General features: G+C 46.6%; 1 long non-coding RNA gene across 4 annotated transcripts in view; it reads right to left on the bottom strand.

Annotated features, from left to right (window-relative positions):
- Positions 1-5,034: 5,034 nt before the first annotated feature.
- LOC112670382 (uncharacterized) overlaps positions 5,035-19,695 on the bottom strand; it is a 37,179-nt gene continuing 22,518 nt past the window's right edge. For 2 of the 4 annotated variants that reach the window (XR_003142930.3, XR_004813480.2), the window contains one exon: positions 12,938-19,005. This is a non-coding gene — a long non-coding RNA (uncharacterized LOC112670382). Of the gene's footprint in view, positions 5,844-12,936; positions 19,006-19,695 lie in introns of those variants that run through there. The other 2 variants (XR_003142931.3, XR_004813479.2) reach the window with 2 other exon arrangements.

Here is a 19,695-nt window from a genome sequence, read left to right as displayed (position 1 = left end):
AGATAATCTGTACCAGACACCATGACTGGTCTTCCTTGGAGCTGTCTCTGAGAGCTGATGACTCCCTGCCAACTGGCACTGACCTCCCGCAGAGTGGATTCACCCCCTTTCTTGCCTCCTCCTGGTCTTTACTAAGTTGAAGGCAGCTAAATGCCCAGCCTGTGACACATACCTGCACCCCAGCTTCAAAGGAGGCTGGAAGAGAAAGTCTGGCTTCTAGTTTGAGGAAGGATCACTACCATGGAGTGAATTGTGTTCCTTTCCCCTCCTGCAAAAAATTCATATGTTGAAGCTCTAACCACGATCTGACTGTTTTTGAAGGTTGGGCTTTTAAGAACCTTTTAAAAGGTTCTTAAGGGCAGCCCGGGTGGCTCAGCGGTTTAGCACCGCCTTCAGCCCAGGGCCTGATCCTGGAGACCGGGGATCAAGTCCCACATTGGACTCCCTGCATGGAGCCTGCTTCTCCCTCTGCCTGTGTCTCTGCCTCTCTCTCTCTCTCTCTCTCTGTGTGTGTGTGCCTCTCATAAATAAATAAAATCTTTAAAAAAAAATTTAAAAAAAGGTTCTGAAGGTTCAATGAAGCCTTGAAGTGAGGTCCCAATCTGATAGGATTGGTGGCCTTATAAGAAGAGAAAAAGAGAGAAAGAGAGGGATGTCCCCGTACACACAACGAGGAAAGGCCATGGGAGAGGGTGACCGGTCAGTCTGCGAACCAGGAGTTGAGTTCTTGCTGAACCTGACTGTGCTGGCACTCTGATCTCAGAATTTTAGCCTCCAGAAGCATGAAAAAATACATTTCTGTGGCTGAAGCTACCCAGTCCATGGTATTTGTCATGGCAACCTGCGCAGACTGAGATGAGGACTCAGTGTAGGAAGTCCCAAGTTCAGCCAAGGATGACTACTCACAAGACGTTGAGTGACCACACATGTGATGACCGTCCACTGTGACCACATGGCCAAATTTTGTTTGCTCCAGAATGTTATTAGGTCTCCCCACCCTTGTGACCATTAAAGAGGATACAAATTACAAGAGTGGTGACACAGCTACTGAGATGGTACAGTGCCATTGCTCCTGTCACGTGAGAACACTGGTTCCTTTTGCGCCCTAGATCTGCTGGAGGCAAATCTGCATCCTTCAGCCATGTGGCAGCTCTGTCTTCTGATGGGGTCACACCAGGGAAACTAGGCTGTACCAAACCTTAGCATGAGAAAGGAAGCTTAGAGAAGAATATGCTGCCTCTGTTTCACCCAGGGCCAGATCCTTCCAGGTCTTGGAACAGCTCTAGTTGTTACAAAGATTCTTTTTGTAACTACCATTGACATTTCTGCAAGGAAGCTCATCTACAAATTCAAAATTCAAGAAACTACTAACAAAGAGTGTGTAAAAGTTGGTCCCACTCGGGGACAAGTGTTAGAAAGACAGAGCCTGGGTCATCCCTGGGAGGGCTATTTTAAGAACACCTCATTTTCAAGGAGTGTCAGACAATCTTTCATTCATTTCCTTTGCCATTAGGTTCCAGTGGAGTAAGACCGACTCAGTTATTTTTGTAGTAACCACTAATGGAGTGGAGTCTACTGATGTGTCTTTTATAGTCTTAGGGTCTGGGAAAAGTTAAATAAGATATCATTCTTACTTGCAGAAAATACATAGTGTGGTACGAAAGGCAAACATAGAGATCACTAGCCTGTAACTACAAGAAATACAAGAGAAAAATGAACAAAATGTGAGGAGAGCCTTCAGGAGGGAGCAACTAACTGTTTGGAGAGACTCAGAGACGGTCTCAAAGACAAGGTGTGTTTGGGGATGCCATGGAGAGGGCCTGACGGTGCTTCCAGGGCTTCTATTGAAGAGAACAGTTGGACACAGCCGTTGCAGTTCCTTGGGGATGAAGCTGGAGCAGTGTGCCTAGGCAATGCCTGAGTAAAAGAGTTTCTCTGATAAACAAATAATTCGAATGGAGACTCTGGGCTTGAATATGGGCTGGGTGATATGAGTAGGTATATCTTCCCCAGGTTGATCTTTAGAGGTTATTGCAAGAGACTTTTTCTTTCTTTCTTTCTTTCTTTCTTTCTTTCTTTCTTTCTTTCTTTCTTTCTTTCTTTCTTTCTTTCTCTTCATTTTATTTATTTATTTATTTGAGAGAAAGAGTGAGCGAGCACAAGAGCACAAGAGCAAGGGGAAGGAGAAGCAGACTCCCCCTGAGCAGGGAGCCAAACATGGGGCTTGATCCCAGGATCCTGGGATCATAGCCTGAGCTGAAAGGCAGACGCTCAACTGACTGCCACCCGGGCGCCCCTCCTTTTTCCTTACATCCACCCCAAAACCAAACACCCTCCCTACAATCTCCGCCACATCCACTCCCCTGGGCTGTTATAGTACCCAAACAGTCGCAGACAGTCCACCACTGAGTGAGTGTGGCTGTGTACCAATAAAACTTTATTTACAAAAAGTGTGCATGTGGCCCAAGAGTCCTGCTTTGCCAACCCCAGCAACGTGGGATCAGATCTGAAAGCGCAGCCCTCATTCACTCCTGGCTTGTGGTTTTCAGGTCCTTTGAGGCTGCGTATGCAGGTGCTGGGGATGGGCGCTGGCGGGGCTCACGGGGGGCAGGGGGTGCGGGTCAGAGAGGTTAAAGGCAAGTTAAAGGCAGGTCCCACTCATTCCTCCCGCGGAGAGCCTCCTGGCCGCCCGCCTGCTGTCTCGCTGCGGCTCCAAACTGACTGCTTGCGTCGGGGCCAGCTGCTGCTAGGCAGGAGCCGTGGTTTGCTCCCGAGGTGACTGTGCACAGGATAATTTATATTTTGGTGTAAACCCACCTCGAGCTCCTTTGAGATGAAAGACTCTATATAAAACTGAGTTATGACCCTGTTTAATGGGAGCACTGCTGAGTTTTTTCCAAAAGTGGAGTTAAAGCCCTCTGGCATCTGTGAAGGGCTGGCTGTAAAGGTCTGTTGGCCATTCCGGCGGCTCTAGTTTTTGCTCTTGATCTGCATGCGATAAATCATTCTCCTCTTCCAAGGCCAAGGAGGCATTTGCATTTGCCAAGACGCTTGAGGAGGAAGATCTCCAACTGGTCTGAGCTGAGGCTGGATCTTTGCTTTTTAAGTTGTTTGGGAAGTGAGAACACAGACACATATTCATGCTCTTTCACACTCACACACACACACACACACACACACTCTCACACATGTTAATCTCTCATGATCACATATTCCAGACTAGCTATCCCCTCACCCTATAACTTCATATGGATTGCCATCACACTGGTTGTGTTTTTGTTTTTGTTTTAAGATTTTATTTATTCATGAGAGACACACACTCAGAGAGGCAGAGACATAGGCCGAAGGCGAAGCAGGCTTCCTGTGGGGAGCCTAATGTAGGACTCGAACCCAGGACCCCAGGATCACACCCTGAGACAAAGGCAAATGCTCAACTGCTGAGCCACCCAGGTGTCCAGACACTGGTTATGTTTTTATACAAAAGATGTGACTTGGCCAGTCTCCTTTGACATTCTATACTTTTTAACCACTGGAAGACTCCTTTTTTGTGTGGAGCAAAGCTGTCTCCAGGTGTCTCTGCCTCTAGCCGAGGCCTTGGCCCCCTGCCCGCCCCCCGCTCCGGCCAGCTCTGTGCAGGGCTTCCCCTCAGACAGTATCAGACAGGGCATACCAACATGGCTTTTTTAAAGAAAAGACCAGAAGTGTCTTATCTTACTCATTTGGAATTTCCACAGCTATTTAACCTCTAGTTTAGGAAAAGTGGGTTTGAGGGTTCTTCCAGTTGTCCCCAAGCTCTCACATCAGATCAGCGAGCTCATTTCACCCGAGGTGGATGGTGCTTCTGCTTGCCAACGTACCTCATTTCCATCTCTCCTCCCTACTGACTAGAAACCTTGTGGTTAAAATAACACACAGCCTCTATTCACAGCTCAAACTTAGAGCTGCTCCCAGAAGCAGATTGGGGATTTAAGGAAGTCTCAGAAGGTGCTTTTGAGTTGCTTCTCAATACCCAGTGTTAGCGTCTCGAGAAGAAATCAGGGATCTGCAGGTAAACAGCTTCTTTTTCTTTTGCATTGGTTTGTTAGGGGAAAAGAAATGATTAAGAAAATTGCATCTGCACGCATTAGAGGAAGCCAGCTGCTTGGTAGCTTTTTACTCTTGAACGGGGCTTGTGTCTGCTTCTCTGAAAGGGGAATAAAGTCTGACCCCAGAATTGCACGGAAAGAAAACTGCACTGGCAATTCTCTGTTGGCAGAGAACGGGCTGGGGCTTTGGGGGAACAGATGCGTCTCCTTGGCGGAGCAGCAAACCACCTTTGGGTTTGTGGAGGTGGTAAAAATAGGAAACAGTGGTTGGGTTGGTCTCCTTCACGTGGGGCAGTGGCTGGAGGTAGGTCACGTGACAGGGGCAAGGGGTGGGGGAGCCCAGTCTGATCTGGGCATCACATCTTACCCGATACAACAAACAGATTATCCTTCCCCCGCTGCTTTCTCCTCAAGCAGTTGGGTGCCACCCTTACCTGTGTCTGTCTCCCACTTCTAAATTGTTGGGAAATGTAGCTGTATTATCTCATTTTTAAAAAATGAATTTATTTACCTATTTATGAGAGACACAAAGAGAGAGAGGCAGAGACACAGAGGGAGAAGCAGGCTCCATGCAGGGAGCCTGATGTGGGACTCGATCCCAGACCCTGGGATCACGACCTGAGCAGAGGCAGATGCTCAACCACTGAGCCACCCAGGCGCCCCTTCGATCTCATTTTTAAATACATTTCAACTCATACCTTTCTCCAGGGATAGAACATTGAGGATTTGTCTTTCATCTATTTGTAAAAGGTTATTCGTAAAAGGTGTTTGTTCACTTGCAGATTTTCTCCCTCCCTCACTGTCCCTCTGTGTGTGTGTGTCTCTCTCTCTCTCCCTCCTTTTCTATCTTCCCCTCTCCCCACATCACGTTTCCCTTTATGTCTTAGTTTGAAGAAAGTTCTATTCCTATTAGATGATAGAGACAAATCAATCACTCAATCAATCAATCATCGGTCACCAAACATTTATTCGATCCACATGCTCTGTATTGGAATAGTCACCAGGGTTGGGGGAAGATAAGTACTGTCACGATGTCTGTCATGTATTTTGACTCCTCCGTACAGTAAATAATGACCCAACACAATCAGTCCGAAACGAAGTGCTAAATTTCGAACTTCAGATTATAGGAGACATTGAGGTGATGACAGGGCTGCCATTCCTGAGAGCTCACCCCTCACCAGGTACTAAGTTCAGCACTTTGCAGTTGTGTCGTTTTATTATTCTCTCAATAGCCCTTATGTTACATACAGGGCAGGAAACTGAAGCCCAGAGAAGGGACGAGTACCCAGCCTCACGTGGCTTATACGCAGTAGACTCTCTGCTCCAAGTCTCAGTGCTCATGCTCTGGCAGGTATCAGAACATGTGCCCCAGGAGAAGGGGTCTGTGTGCTGGGCCCCAAACAGTTGTCCAGCCTACAAATGGCCAGAAGGGGCAGTTCTGTGGGCAAGGGGCAAGGGAGGAGGGTCGGCACGGTGGCAATGGGGGGCTGCAGGGAAGTGCTGGATGCTGAGAGCCAGAGGTGTTGGGCACTGGAGGAGCATGGTGCTGTTGGCCTGGGGGGTGAGACAAGGAAGGGGGTCGAATCACCAGCCACAGTGCTCAGAGCCGTCTGCAGGCTGTGCCTCTCCCTGCCTTTCCTGGTGAGTGCAGGGCTCACACCTTCCTGCCTCAGGTTGCAGAGAGGCTTCTGCCCTCATAGGAGAGGCTTCCTGGACTCTCCTATCAGAGGAGCACCTGTGACCACTGCCATTTGCTTCCTGTTGTGATAAAACAGACGTAACATAAAATTTAATTTGGAACCATTTTAAAAATGCACAATTAAGTGGTATTTAGTACATTCACAACACGGTGCAACCATGACCATCATCTAGTTCCAGAGAACGTTTCCATCATCATGTACCCTTTAAATCTGATATCTGGTCCCCGCTTCCCTAGCACCCCCAGGCTCTGAGGACCAACCCACCAATCCATTTCCTATCTCTATAGATTTGCTTATTCTGGACGTTCCATCTGGACAGAATCACAAAGTATATGGCCTCTCGTAGATGGCTTCTTCCTCTTAGCATCATGGTTTAAGGTTCATCTTGGATGTAGCATTAATCAGCACTTCATTCCTTATGGCTGAGGATATTTCACTGGGTGCAAGCATCACATTTTGCTCGCCCACTCATCACGGATGGACATTTGAGAGGTTCCCACCTTTTGGCTACCATGAACAGTGCAGCTGTGACATTCATGGGCACAGTTCTGTTTGAACACCTGTTTTCAATTCTTGGGGGTGAACGTGTAGGAGTGGAATTGCTAGGTCCTGTGGTAACTCTCCATTAAGCTTTGTGAGGAACTGCCAAACTGTGCTCCACAGCAGCTGCACCATCTCACGTTCCCGCCATCGTGTATGAGGGCTTCAGTGTCTTCACATCCTCACCAATATTGGTTTCTTTCTATTTTCATTTGATTGTAGCCGCTCTGGTGGGTGTGAAGTGCTATGTTGTTGTGGTTTTGATTTGCCTTTCCATTATGACATCGAGCATTTTTTTCATGTGTTTGTGGGCCATTTGTCCCATTCACTTTTTATTTCCCTGATTTGTCTCTGTTCTTTTTTTTTTTTTTAAGATTCTATTTATTTATTTGAGAGAGAGAAAGAGTACAAGTGGCAGGAGGGACAGAGGGAGAGGGAGAAGCAGGCCCCTCGCTGAACAGGGAGCCAGACAACGGCTCCATCCCTGAGCCACCCTGGTGCCCCTTGGCTCTATTCTTGATACATACGTCCTATGATTTACCACCTGTCACATTACATGTTTATTTACTTTCTGCCTCTCCTGGGACCGAGTAATCTCCATGAGGCAGGGACTTCTCTGCTTTGTTCATTCTTGTATCTCAGTACCTGGGGTAGGCTTGGGTATTGCAGGGACTGGGTATGGATTTGCAGAATTACTGAAGATCAAATTATGGCTATTGTTCCCAGCCCCGGGCCTGGGGCCTCTCCTCCCTGCCGGTGGGTCAGCAGAGGGGCAGCACAGTGAGGGCAGAGCCACAGCTGGTCCCCAGTAAGTCCTGATCGTGCTCCCCCACCAACCCCCCCACCCCCCACCCCCCACCAGCCCAGGTTGTCAGGGCGACAGTGCCCTTGCCAGCCCTTGGATGGTGGGGAGAGAAGTGGGAGCAGCCCAGTTGTTTCAGAGATAATCTAGGTTTGAGGTCACAAGAACCAGAGCTAAGGCAGCAAGCAGCAAGGAGATCAGCGTGGGAGGAATACATAGGAGGGGGGGATTTCAGGAAAAATCAAACTAGATGACTGGCTGATGTGTCAATCAAGGTAACTTCAAATTTTGAACTTGGGAGCCTGGGAAATCGGTGACACCATTAATGGTGAAAGGCAGTTGGAGAGTCTCTGGGAGCAGGGAGGCTTGCTTTACATGGAGTTTGAGAAGAGCAGGGTTGTGCCCATGCGTTCTTGGAGGCAGACACAGCCCTGGCGCTGGAAGGGGAGAGGAGGACTTGAGGAGGGAATAGAGATCCTGGCTCCAAGGATCCCGGGTATCAGTGAAACTCGGAGAATGGATGGAGCTTCAGAGAGAGGGGAGAGAGGCGCAGAAAGGGAGGGCAAACACGTTAGTGTTGCTATGGTGAGGATGGGTAGAAGGGGGGGAGCAACGGAAAGGGGGGCAGGGGGCAGGGCATGGGGAGAGGGTCAGGGTGGGAGAGGGGAAAGGAGGGGGAGGTAGGACACAGATGAGGGAGCACCCACAAAGGGAAGCAGGGTGGGGCAGGGAGGCCGTGAGGAAGAAGAGGAAGCAGTGAGGGGTTGGTATTCCAGAATACTTGCCACCTGTTCAGAAGCAAGAAAGTGGGGAACAGAGATTTGGCAATTGACCTGGGGGTCCACCTTCTTTCCCTGCTCCCTCTCCCCCGCAGGCTCCTCAAACACCCTAACTAGCCTCACCTGATAAACTGCAGCCCAGGACCTTCCAGGTGAAAGGTTATTAATGAGTCAAGTCCAGACTTTCATTTGGAGAGTTTGGAAGGATGCTCCTGAGATAGGAAGTCTTCCTGTCCCGTGGAGCAAAGCTGTGCTGGGCCCATGGGTGTTCTCTGCACTCAGCAGAGCCCTGGTAGAGCATGATTTCAGTGCAAACAACGAAGTATCTAAAGATCCCTGAGCACAAGGGCATGTGAGAGAGGCAGCAGCCTGGGGAAGAATGAAGATGCTCGGGCCCTGGAGGATAGTGGGAGAGCAGCTCTGAGGTCCTCTGTCGACAGCTCTGGTTTGTGCATTCAGCCGACCCGGCTGGGCCAAGGACTCCACGCTCAGCGCACCCAGATTCAGTGAAAAAATATCTACTCCCAAAGTGTTTGATGGGGAGCAGGTTTATGGGAACTTGCCCAAAGCATGTGCAAGCTAATTTCCTTTTTTTTAACGTTGAGGATATGGGAGGTTTTTCTTCCATCAAAATGTAGGCTGTCATGTATTTATGAAGAAGGCACTTATTACCCAGGATGGAAAACTCTGACTTGGGGAAGAACATTTAGTGGCAGAAATCTCCTCTCATGGACTCCATGGAAACTCCAGGGAGGGGATGATCCCTGCCATCATCCCTCCCTGAGGAACTGAATTCTGGGGACGATGGCACACCTTGTCCTGTGAGCCTCCCACTTGGAGTGTATAATATTGTTCCATGCCTAGAGTCTTGCTGATAAAATTATCATCTCTCCATTGCAAAGCAGTGTTCACTAATCATAAGGCTGGATGCTTATCCTGTTCCGGCTCCAAGCCCGAATAGAGAAGAAACTTCTGAAAGCTAACTACACTGTACTGACACCCCACGACAGCCACCCCCTATGCAGCTATTCTTGGCACAAAACAGGGCTCTTGACATTTTTCTGGAACATAACCTACCAAGATGTCCCAGGCAGTAGAGGAACCTACCAGGATAGGGTACATATTTCATTAGACAGTACTGCCCAACATTTTTAAACTTTTCAGGAAGTTGTCCCTTATGTAATTAAAAAGCAAATAAGAGTTCTGTCTTCATTCTGAAATGATGGGGCTTCAGGACTGATGTCCTTGGATGATACCATTTTCCAATTTCAGTCAATTGTTCATTAATTTAAAGACTTATTCATCTAACAAATATTTGTGTAAGCTCACCAAAAAGCCAGTCAAAAGTCCCACTGGGAGAAAGATACAAGACCCTGTCCCTGTTCTCAAGTCTTAATAAAGAGTTAGGGCTGCCATGGAGATGAAAAGAGACCACAGAAGAGAAGTGCACAGAAACCCACTGTGCGGGGGGGGGGGGGGGGGGGGGTGTCAACGTGGAGGGATCCTTGCACATAGCTCTGGCCTCCCTACATTTGAGTTGGGGGCCACCTCCCTAGCATGTCCAGCCAGGAGGATAATAACTGAGAAATTAAATGGGAGAATGGGCACCATGCATGTCATCCAAGCTCAAAGATCCACAGGGTCCAAAGTGTTTATCCAAATTAACCCTTTGTGCTATTGCAGGCTTCACAGTGACCAAATTGTACAGAATACACTGCTTTTACAGGATGCACCCTTCCGTGTTGTAAAACATCTGTTTAAAATAAGAGAAGATGTCTAACACATCATCTGTAATAATGGTTTTCAATGTTCTGGAATTGTGTTGGAATAGAAATACCGGCTGGGGTCTTAGTGTCATGGGATGCTTTGTCCTAAAGGAGTGATGTGTTCCCTTCCTGGATGTTGCCACTAGGATGTAAGTGAGTGGAAGGATCATCATATTTGGGTGAATGCTGGGCCTGAGCCACTTCAGGAGATAAAATGTAAAACCACCACTGTGGACTTCTGCACATAAATTGTAAAAAATCAGCCTTTAATCTTTTATATTTATCCAGAGCAGTAGTATCAATTAATGCCATTGTTAATTTATAATGGCAGGTGATTAACATAAAACAACCACCCCACGGGCTTCAAAAAGTATTATATGAATTATTTTATAATAGTCTTACCTTCCTGATTCTTACTTTTCTTATTAAAACTGTATTTATGATTTCAGCACATACAACCTGAAGGTGAAGAATTGGGCCAGAAAGTTGGCAGAAGGAGCCCCTTAGGGGTTAAATGTCACCCACAATACGGGGCTGGTGATAAGCATAGTGAAGCTCAGCTTTTGTCTTCTTGTCATCCTTTTTGATACCAGCCATAAAAGAGAGTCTAAAAATTATTTTCACCTCTCCCCTGGGTACTCCTCAACAAAATCATCGCCAACTGGAGTTAGCAATCCAGGGCAACATAGCACCACCCTTCAGAGGGTGGATTTAGAAATAGAATCTACTTGGTTGGTTCTCCAATCTGCCTCTTATTCTAGCACATTAACTTCCCTAAGCTTCAGTTTCCTGATCTGTAAAATCAAAATAATAAAAGCTCCTAGACTTCAGGAATGTTATGACAGTGAAGGAAGCTAATGTATGCAAAGCTCTTAGCGCATTCAATCAATGTTAACTATTATTATCACAGGTAACAGTGAGTAACCGAATGAGCTGCCGTCTTTCAGCCACCCTCAGCCTGCCTCTCTCTCCCCTCCTGTGAGTTTAGTCAGAAAGCACAGCTCTGAGGAAGTTACTCCTCCACTCAAAGCCTGGGATGGAATCAAGTGCAAACCCCTACAGCGTGCCACGGGGTGGGGTGGGGTGGGGGAGCTTCTCTGGAAGCTGTGTCACTCTCCCTTCCCACTAGCAACCCTCTCCAGCCCGGGGAGCCCAACGCTCCAGCACTCCTAAAGTCACAGCCCTTTCTGGAACGAGTCCTATGCTCCAGGGCCTCTGTGAGTTCCCTCCTGGTCGCCCCATCCCTGGTGCCCTTTCCTCCCCAGCTCTGTCTGCGCACTAGTTCTGATGGGAGCCAGTCAAGCTGGAGTTAGATTTTTTTGGTGCATTTCCGTGATACTTTGCGCCTTGACTGTAGCACCAACCGGGCTCACTCTGAATTGCTATCTCCTGTGTGATACAGCAGGCTCCTTGAAATCTGGAACAAGATCATGCTCATTTTCATGCCTCCTATCATACTTTGCAAGCTGTTTTGCACATAACCGAACAGCAAAAAACGTTGGCTGAATTGAATCAAAAAGTTGATGCTCAAAAAAAAAAAAAAAAAAAAAAAAAGATGCTCTAGTTCTAGATCATTCCAGTAACAGTAGAGAAGCAGCTTGTTTGGGATCCAAAGAACTGAATATTTAAGTCTGTGTATGTAGACATGTGTATACGCGTGTGATTTACATATTAATTAAAATATATAAAATATTTTTAATATATAAAGATATGGGCAGTCCCAGTGGCTCAGCGGTTTAGCGCTGCCTTCGGCCCAGGGTGTGATCCTGGAGACCCCGGGGATCGAGTCCCGCATCGGGCTCCCTGCATGGAGACTGCTTCTCCCTCTGCCTGTGTCTCTGCCTCTCTTTCTCTGTGTCTCTCATGAATAAGTAAAACAAAATCTTTAAAATATATATATATTCGTAAATAAATATAAATAATATCTAATGTAGTAATAAATATATAAATATATTTGTATATTATATAATATATAAATATATTTAAAAATAAAAATATAATTTATATTTATATTTATAAATATAAATATATGCTTATAAATATATATATCCCTTATCTGTGAAATAGACAAATGACATGTGAAGTTCCTTCCAACTCTGGGTCTATGAATCTGAGTTACAGGCCTTCCTACCCTTCCCATACACCTCTAAATATTATGGCAAGAGCATAACCAGGGCTCTGCCATCTAGAGCCACAAGAAGTTCACTAGGCAGGAGGTGAGTCACCAAGAGTGGTCTGAAGGGTAGTGTGCTGGCTGGCCCCCGGCCCAGTTGGCTTTTCCCCATTAGGGGCCACAGTGGACTTGGCTCATTATTTCAGTCCTGCTTTTGAAGTCATCATGTGGCAGTTTTTCTCTTCTCCATTGTACCATTTCACAAGCATGTGAGTACCTTGCCCACAGCAAACACCCCATAAATATCACTTAATTGAATGAGTGGATAATCTTTCCTTTCATCTAATAACAATAATAAGAACACTAATAATTTTAAATACATTTATGGCAGGAGTCTGTGCTTAAAAACAAAGCCACAAGGCAGCCCGGGTGGCTCAGGAGTTTAGCGCCGCCTTCCGTCCAGGGTGTGATCCTGGAGACCTGAGATCGAGTCCCATGTCAGGCTCCCTGCATGGAGCCTGCTTCTCCCTCTGCCTGTGTCTCTGCCTCTCTCTCTGTCTCTCTCTCTCTCCTCTCTGTGTATTCTCATGAATAAATAAATAAAATCTTAAAAAAAAAAAAACAAAGCCACAGGTTCCACCGAGTAATGAATCCTCCTCTCTACATTATGAACATATAAGCTCACTTAATTGTCACACTCCTGTGGGTTACGAGCTACAAATTCAGACATTTTATCATTGTATGTAGCAATGACCATGTAACATTATTTGTTGGTCTTCTCACTATGTAAAATTATTTTATGCTCATGTGTATTATACTTCTCTTTGTAAAACGTATTCTCCATGAAGATAGGGATTTCCTCCATTTTATTCATTACTGTTTCCTTAGCACAGTGCCTGGAGCATAGTAGATGCTCAATAAATACTTGCTAAAGACAATTGAAATTTATATCAAGAATTTGGGGAATGCCTGAGTGGCTCAGTGGTTGAGAGTCTGCCTTCGCCTCAAGTTGTGATTCCTGGGTCCTGGGACTTGATCCCCCCCACAGGGAGCCTGCTTCTCCTTCTGCCTGTGCCTCTGCCTCTCTCTGTGTCTCTCATGAATAAATAAACAAAATCTTAAAAAAAAAAAAGAATTTGGTACTAAATAAACTCTATGAGATAGAGAAAATGATTTAACCAGTGAAAGAAGCTAATTTGGAAAAAGAGAATGAGGCCTGAAGTTGATTGGGTTTTGGGAGGGGATGGTTAGGACTACTGGAAGTTTTGTTTGTTGGTTGGTTTGTTTTTACCCCTGATGTGTGTGTGTGTGTGTGTGGTGGGGGGAGGGACTGGAATGAGACAAAAAATGGGAAGATAGGATTTCCCTGAAGGTTCTGGAAATGATTATCTGAGACCTTTCTTTCATATTGTCGTTTTACATTACGAAGGCAAGGAATAAGAAGAATGGGGGATAACTGTAGATTTCATCTTCTTCAGTTTTTAATACTGTGAAGGACAAGAATAAAAAGTAGGCAGGTTGGAAATTGAAGAGGAAGTCTATGGAAGAAATAATAGAAAAAGTCGGGTGGAGGAGGAACTAAAAATCCCAAAAGACAACGCAGCTCTCCTGGCAGGAAGACTGCAAACAGGGAGTTCAGAGGCTATCAGTGAAATCAAATGAAGGAAACAGTGGGAGGGAAAAAAATCAAGAAAATGCACCGTTAAGGAAAGCAGCACAGATGCAGTTCAGCTTGCCAGCACGAGAGCCAACTGTCTAAAGGAAATGGGAAGCTTCGGGGGCGAAGGTAGTAAGTGGAGCAAATAACAGAGTGGTGGGTGGAATATTTAGGCTGGAGATTGCATGGCAAAAAGTTATGGACCGGAAGAACTTTGGCATGGCGGGTAAAGAGATGAGTCATTCCAGAGACTAGAGACTTTATAAAAAAAGATGTAAATGTGTTAGGAATTGGAGGACACCTGTCACACAAAAAAAGCTAACCAAGAAACCAGAATTCATTCATTCTTTCATTTAGCATTTATTAAGCATCAGCTGGCTACTGGGGATACAACAAATGTGGATGAATCAGACGAAACACAATCCCTGCTTCTTAGAGTTTACAAGTGAATAAGTCATATAATCTCCCTGATGAATATATATGCTCAAGTAGGTGTTCCAGGCAAAGGAGATCAGATGGAAGCATGATAACCAAGGAGCCATGTCTTCTTGGGCTGGGGAGGAGGTGGAGGTGTGAAGGTGTAAGCAGGCTTTCCAAGTAGTAGTATGTGAACCAGGATCTGGAGTGGGGAGAAGAAGGAGTTTGGGCGAAAGAATCCTTCTTGAGGGAACATCACATGCAAAGCCCTATGGAGGAAGGCTCATAGCACCTTCAGGAAACAGAAGGTGCTGGAGAACAAGGAGTCAGGAGGCTGGGATGAGGTGAGGTGGGAGGGGCCAACAAAGCCACATCCAGGAGCCCAGGGAGTCATGGTCATTGTCCAGGGTTTCATCCCAAGAGCAGGAGGACATCACAGGGAACTACAATTTCTTCCTTAATGGGAGGAATGAGATGCACCCAGTAGCTGGACTCTTCAGATAACCAAAAGTCACCATTTGTGTGCCAGGGTGTCTACATCTTTCCTGCCTTTGATGGACAAAGGTCTTAGATGAGGCTTGCTCATTTTCTCTCCTTTCTGAGGCTCATGTCCCTGAACTCTTAACATTCTTTTGATGGTGCAATGCATCAAAGACTGTACTTTTGAGGTATAAAAGCTACTTGTCCTTATGCTCAGTTATCCTAGACAGTTTTTCTCTTTGAGTCCTAGTCTGTGTTCAACCTTTTTCATTCCAGTTGCTGCCATTGTGTCTGCCTCTCTCTCTAGTTGAATGCCCTGGTCTGTTGTGGAAAGAATAATCAGAGAATCAAATCAGGAGGCTTCAGTTCAGCCTGAGTACATGGGCTTCGTGGCTCTCCAGGTGCATTTTGGGTACCCCCCACTATGTGCACTGATGCTCTAAACCTCAGGGTGGCTGGAGTGGGCTTCAGTTGATGCCTTAGGGCTGCGCTGTACAGTATGGTAGCCAATGCCCATGCAGCTATTTAAATTTAATGAGTTAACACTGAATAAAGTTCAGAATTCAGGCCTCAGTCTCATTAACCACATTTCAAGTGCTCGATGGCCACATGTAGCCAGCGGCCACCATACAAGACAGCTCAAATCCAAACCCTTCTTTATTGCAGAAAGTTGAATTAGGCAGTACTGTCTCAAGATGTTGGTGGAGATCGTGAACCAAATCATCTACACTATTGTCATTAATATTTTTAAACATCTATCTGATGGTGACTCTAGGCATTTACCAAATGAAGAAGCGGATGTGGCCTTTCTTATTTCTCCGAGCTTACAAAAATACACCCCGTAAATTATTCCTTTCAGAATTGTTATAATTACTGTAATGCTATTGAAGAAATGCTTAGAGATCTGCTATTTCCAGCAGAGAAATGGACTCAAAGCTCATTAAAATTCTACAGTTGCTCCCTGGAAAAATCGGAGCTCTTGCTCGCTTCACCTTCCAACAGTGTCTCCAAATAGACACACGTTGCATACATGCCATGCAGCCTTAATGATCTATTTGAGAAATTCCATGACACCACCTGAGCCTCCATCAGTTTATACCTTCAACCTCAGGAAACAAGGTACATTCAGGAACCTGAGATCTTGGCACAAGCAAATGCAAAAAAAAAAAAAAAAAAAAAAACAAAAACCAGCTTGTTGAACTGATGAGCTAGTTATCCTATGTTCTGAGCTCAGAATAGCAAATGAGAAAGAAAGAGATCGAAGATACTCTGGTTGAATGTTATAGAAAAGTCATGTCAAGGTGTGATGAATAATGCATTAGAGATGCCTTGATTTTCAGTATGTGTCAGCTTGAGAATATGGTCTATGCCCAGAGGTTTCCATAATCATCACAATCATAATGATCATAATGACACATCTACAGGATCACTAATCCCTGTGACGACACTGTAGGATAGGCAGCATTCTCATCGAAAAGGTGAGGAGACAGGTTCAGGGAGATGGGGATTCGTCCCTAAGCTGCTGTGACTTGTATGCCCCCACGGCTCTGCTCTCAGGTGCATGCTCCCCAGTCTCCTGGGAGGTGGGTTAGGAAAATGCACACACCAAGGCAGAGTGACAGGCAAAGGAAGCCTTTATGGTCCAGGGTACTCGAATCTTTCTGGAAGCTTCTCCTCATTGTAGCTCCTCAGGTGATTGTATGACTTGCCTGCACTAAACCTTGGCTTTTACTGACAGTGAGGAAAAAAAGTGGAACACAGCATTTTTTTTTTTCTGACTATTGTAGTCAGCTGACTCGACATGAGTTTCAGAGAGAAGTTCTACTTTATTTAAAAGTGAACAAATAAGCAAATAGACACAAACAAACCTGCAAAACAATTCTCTGGGATGAATGTGAACAGCCTATCTTTTGCTAATTTGGTCATTTGTCATCACCACTGCTTCTGGGAAAAAGTACTGGCTGTGGCAAGGCTGGGCCTTTTGAATTCTATAAGGTCTTTCCCTTAGAAGACCTCAACTGCTAACCCAAGTGGCTCAAAATATTTTCTGAGTACCTGTCTTGTGTCGGGCACTTAGGATCCAAGGATGAGTGAGATACAGTCCTTGCCCAAGAGGGGTCTGTGGTCTGGCCTGGGAGGGCCAGGGGTCAGCAAATAATGAAAGCAAAACAAGATAAATGTTACCATATGAGGACATAGGACATGCAAAAGATTTGAGTACCAAGTGTATACTTTCAACCCCAAATTCCAAGTTAGGGTAGGCTGGGTGGGGGTGCAAGCTTAGAGACAGGACAAGCTAGGAGCAGGCTATAGGTAATGGCTAGTGCTGAGCAATACAGACAAAGTGCCTAGGACACAGGCACCCATTACAGGGCCACTGGGGAGGCTTGCCCAGGAATTAATATGCAATGATGGTTTTACTTTTTTTAAAATATTTTTATTTATTTATTCATGAGAGAGAGAGAGAGGGAGAGAGAGGCAGAGAGAGAAGCAGGCTCCATGCAGGGAGTCTGATATGGGACTCAATCCTGGGACTCCAGGATCACACCCTGGGCTGAAGGCAGGCACTAAACCACTGAGCCACCCAGGGATCCCCACGATGATGGTTTTATAAACCACGGTTCACTAAGGGACAGAATCAGCTTTAATAATTGATTAGTAAATATCTATCAGCAATACTGAACTAGAAGTGGAGAAATAGATCCAGGATCAGGTAATAACTTTAAGAGATGAGAGTCACGTGTTCATCCATCAGGCAATGCTGGGAACTGTAAGTTTGAGGCAGGAGAGAGAAAATGAGAGCATGGACCACGGAAGGACACAGAGTTCACAAAGAATGGACATGAAGTTTGTCCCAAGGCCACACGGAATACTAGGGAAGAGGATGAACTGATCAGAGGCTACTCAGCATTCCACCACGGTTTTACGATGCACCAGCCTGAACTCAGCCGGACTGAAGTCTGAACCACTGGGTCCAACATCCTCCTCCGACAGTTTGGATGCAACATCTCTCTGCTGAGAACTGGATGTTCTCCTTTGCATTCCTGAGTGAGGGACTCTGGAGGCTGATTTTCAGACAGAGTGTGGGTGGAGGAAAAGATGGGAAACTACCCCACACTTCAGTAAGATCAGGGGGAGAGAAATTCATGCAAGAGACTAGATAATGAAAAGGAGAGAACGGGCAGGCTAAATCTGCGATGCGTGGGCAAGACAAGAAGGTAGGAGTGGGTGGGCCTTCACGAAGGCCAGGATGGCGCGTTAGCTTACAGAGGGAAGAAGACCAATTTCTTTCTGTAAGACCACCAGCCACCTCCCCCAAGACGGCATGAAGGGAGGGCGCAGGCAGCAGCAAACCTCCCGGGCCTTCAACCCGAAGACGAATATTCTATAGAGCTTCTAGGGCAGTGATAGCAACCTCACGGCACCTGGTGGTCTGATGTGTCCCAATATGTTCCATTTTTCTCAGCAGCCCCTCCCCCGTCCACACTTTATGAGTTTTCCCCTCGGCTTCAATAGGAGTGGGGACAAAGCAGGAAGGCAACTTCCTGATGACATCCTATAGTGACCCTTAGAGCAGTATCACATTCTTCTCTTTCACATGGCAGGACCATCTGACACTCACCGAGTCCCTGTGGGCCCAGCAAAGTGCCATGAAAGATAGCATGAGGTCAGTCCCCTCCCTCTCTAACCAGATACCTACGATCTCAGGCGAGGGTCTAATTAGGGCAAGTAATAGCCAATAAAACAATATTCTACACAAGGGACGAGTTTGGAGCTTACTTCCGAGATGCTTATTAAAGAGCCTTGACTCCAAGTAGTTGCTGCATCCCTAAGCCATACTCCGTCCCTCCCAGCTCTCCTGCTGCCACCAGACTTTGAGCGTCAGAGTGCTGCCCTGATGATTCAAGAGGGTCACACACCAGGGCCTGGAGTTCAGGAGGTATTTGCAGGAACCCAGGGAGGCAAAGCACTGAGCAATCCTACTCGCAGATATTCCTGGTTGACTCAGCACCCTGCCCAGTCCCTTTCTCCATTCTGCTGTCCTGACGGGACCCGCTGTGGGCCTTATGTCTGTCTGACACCTCTCCACAGGCAGCTCGTCTGCACCAACGATTTCAAGGAGTTGCCAGTTCCAAATGATCCAAACTGACGTGGGTGTCCAGATGTGGCCAACAATGGGCTTGTGAGCAGCACCAGAAGGTCAGCCTGGAATAGGCAGGCCATTGGGATCTACATGGAGAAATTAGGAGACCATCTGCAGGTTTTGTCCACATTTAAACCATGCCCTGCATGAGTGACACCTTAGTTTCTGCTCAAGGCAGATTCCTTTTCTCATTTGGTCGCAGGATGTTTATCAGAGCACAGGCCTCTCACATCACAAGATTGGAAAGTACAGTAGACTTAACATCTGGGACCTTGGCATATCAGCACGTATGATGTTGAATTCCTTCTATAGTATGTCCCTTCCATTATTTTTTAATTTCTCAAAAGTGTCTATTTTCTGGGGATACCTGGGTAGCACAGTTGATTGAGCATCAGACTCTTGATTTCAACTCAGGCCATGATCTCAGAGTCATGAGATTGAGCGTGGCCTGGGGCTATGCACTCAGGGCAGTCGGCTTGAGATTCTCCCACCACCCTTCCAGCGCGTGCTCTTTCTCTGTCCCTAAAATGAAAAATAAATCTTTGAAAACAGCAACAATAACAAAAACATCAAGAGTTACTGAGCAGAAACCTGGGGGAAACTGAGTTGAAATGTAGATAATAAGCAGTAGCCTAAGCTCATCACCAGCTCAATGGCTTGGCTCACTCCAAACAGTTGCTCTCAGACTGTTCTAGTGCCTCAGCAGGACAAATTAGTATACATCACAGGCTTTGGGGGATGTTCACAGAGAGTCAAAACCAACAACAGTCGAGCTGCAAGTGCCCAGCAACCCACATGCCAGCTCTGGCACTGCTATTAATCCTGCCCCCAGGAAGGAAAAGGCTTCTTTCTAGAAACTTTGGACCATTCCCGGGGGGTGGGGGGCTGTGTGACACTGTGCTGGGCTTCGTGCTCGGAGGTGAGGCCTTTGCTCAGGATGTTTGCCATGGATGCGGGTGTCCATGAGGAGAGCCCTCAGGTGTGTCTTTCCCCCAGGGTGGCCTCCCGGCTCCTGTTTGTGGGCTTGGGGGTTGGATGGGGAGTGACGGGTGGTTGTGGTGGTTTTGACAACCATGGCGGCTCCCAGCTGCCCTGCTCTGCCAGGAGCTGCGGTTCAGCACCACCATGCAAATGCACGTCTTGGGCCCTTCCTGCCACCATGCCCTACTGGGAACCCCAAATACCGCAACCCGTTCCCCACCTCCCTGCCTC

Source organism: Canis lupus, chromosome 2 (assembly GCF_003254725.2).
Source record: "Canis lupus dingo isolate Sandy chromosome 2, ASM325472v2, whole genome shotgun sequence".
NCBI classification, from domain to species: Eukaryota; Metazoa; Chordata; class Mammalia; order Carnivora; family Canidae; genus Canis; species Canis lupus.
This window is presented reverse-complemented; position numbering and strand designations above follow the sequence as displayed.